The following is a 2,500-nucleotide window of genomic DNA, read 5'->3' on the forward strand; positions in this document are numbered from 1 at the left end:
TTGTCTAATACTGTTTTTTGAAAAAGATATTAAGTTAGTATTAGTTCTGCGAGTGGCTTTTTATAGTTTGAGGATGCAATCTTGTTACATCTGTGACATTGAGTTCTGTAGTTTTGTTTTTGAGCACTCATTCCTAGCCAAAAATATCTTCCATTGGCATTTTATCTCATTGCAGCTATGCCTTGATATCTTTCATGCCTACTACTGAGCAAAATTGATCTCAGCCAGTCTGGCATTAATATTTTACCATCTAAAAACACAATACTATCTATAGTGTATAAGTCATAGCATTTAGGCCAAAATTCTTGAAGATGTGTCGGTATAATTTGCTTATTTTTTATGAATCCCTTTTGTATGAGATGTAATAGACCTTGATATGTAAGATCGATTTATGATTCTGTAATAATCAACTAAATAATCTTTTGTAAACTGGGAATGTCTGTATCCTGTCATGGTTAGCTCAAATCCAGCAAAGACAATGTTGTCAGAGGCTAACTTAAATTTTTCGGGATTAAAGACTATTCCATTGTCTAAGTATAGTTTAATGTAAGACATAGTATGCCAAAATGAAGATTCAATATCGTTACTATAAAGTAAAGAATCCTTAATGCATCGAACAAGTTGTGGGAAATTCTGGATTTTATTTTCAAAACATTTGGTGTCTCTGTCATTTGATGCATGAAATCCTTGTGGGGCTCCTAACTATTGATTATGCCCCCATTCTGTAATAAAGGTTGTAGCCTTTTTGGTGGCTTGTGATAGAGGTAACACTGTGATATTCATTTCCAGCATTAATAATAGTTTTCTTTTTACCTTTTGGGATTTGATTAACAATATTAATTGGTGAATTAATGTGACATGTTTCTTTCAGTGTTGTGTTGTTTAACATTGTAAGTCAACAGTTCTCCAAGGTGAACTATCTTTCTTTGGTACAATCATCATTCAGGAACACCATTGGGGTTCCTTGTGGTACTGATTCAATAATATCAAGTGTTATCATTGAGTTTCTTTTTGGCCTCATTTTGCCAATAATGTGGTATTGGTATTGACATGTGTACTGCGCTTGAAACAACGCCACCTGTGAATTTTATGTGACCATTTCTTTAGTATATCTGAGCCAGCGCACATGTCTGGGCACCTGTATTGGCTAAAGCTAATGTTGTAATATGTGGTAATATCATTTGTTGTATGTATTTAGCAGATGAAGGTTTTAGTTTTTTATGAGCCATTAGATCTATTTCAAGTTTTACTGATAAAATTGGCAATGGTTCAGGGTTATTTATTTAGTATAATTGTTTTTATTCCATGTTCCATGTGGTATGATTTGATCTGCTAGTCATATTTGGTCTGTTGTTGCCAACAATATAAATGATATTTCTTTGTATTCATCTTCTTTTATTCAGGATGTCTTGGTGCTTTCACATACATAATGGAAATGATTTTCTTTTCCGTAATTTCTACATATTTTACCATATTCTGGGCATTGTCTTTTTTCAGCTGGGTGTAGCCTTCTGTCGCATCCTCTACAATTTAATTTGTTTTGGTGTGGTTTTAGAATAGAACAATGATGTGATGTGTTTTGATAGTTTGACTTTAGCTGAGCTATTCTGTTTTATGTGTTTTCGCTTGTGTGTTGAAAATATGGCAATGCTTTTTCAGTGGATTTCATTATTAGTAGGCATTCAGTCAGCCTACTAATAATGAAATCTATGTCATTAATGAATTGATTTCCAATAGAACTCCACTTTAATTTGCTAGGTTGTTGATTCCTGCAATTAATTATTCTTTAATCATATCCTCTGAATAATTGGATGTACATTTATAGGTTAAGCGATCACATTTTTTATTAAAATCATAGAGCATTGCTAGCGATTTGATTCTTGCAATAAAATTTATAATTATTTCTCCATCGGATTGTTTCATTGAGAAGAATTTTTGTCTATATACTTCAGATGGAATCAATTTAACAGAAACTGATTTGGTATAAGACGCTTCATCAGAACTGTTTAGGTTTTCTGGACCAACAAAAATGAAGAACATCTTGTTAACTGTTGTGCTGCAAGTTAGTCGTAGCTCATTGTAGATATCTCCTGGGTTGATTAGCTTTTTAATTTCTTTATATCTTGTCCATGTGTCAAGGAAATTTATCCATTTATTGTCTGAGATATGGGCTTGATTTATTGGCTAATTATTTAGCTATTGGTCGATTTATTTCTAGTGGTCAAGTCTTAATGTTTTTTGTTGAAGCTTCTAATGATATATTATTTTGATTTTGTGATAACATCAATGCTTTCATTATTTTGGTCATTTGTGTTTGCATATGCATTTGTTATTGTTGCATGTCTAACATCATCTGAAGACCTTTTTCGTTGAGACTTTTTGATTCAATTTTTTTTTTTGATTTAGGAGTGGCCATGTTTTTGAATAACTTGAATGTTCTATTTATTTACAATTTTTTTTTATTTGTACAAATAAATTTTTTACTTCCTTTCTTGTGGTA

General features: G+C 31.8%; 1 protein-coding gene across 3 annotated transcripts in view; it reads right to left on the bottom strand.

The window, feature by feature from the left end:
* The window catches only part of LOC100199204 (fibroblast growth factor receptor 3), a 170,052-nt gene that overhangs the window by 135,696 nt on the left and 31,856 nt on the right, over window positions 1-2,500 (bottom strand). The window lies entirely within an intron of this gene.

The sequence above is a fragment of the Hydra vulgaris genome, chromosome 09, assembly GCF_038396675.1.
Source record: "Hydra vulgaris chromosome 09, alternate assembly HydraT2T_AEP".
Classification (NCBI taxonomy): domain Eukaryota; kingdom Metazoa; phylum Cnidaria; class Hydrozoa; order Anthoathecata; family Hydridae; genus Hydra; species Hydra vulgaris.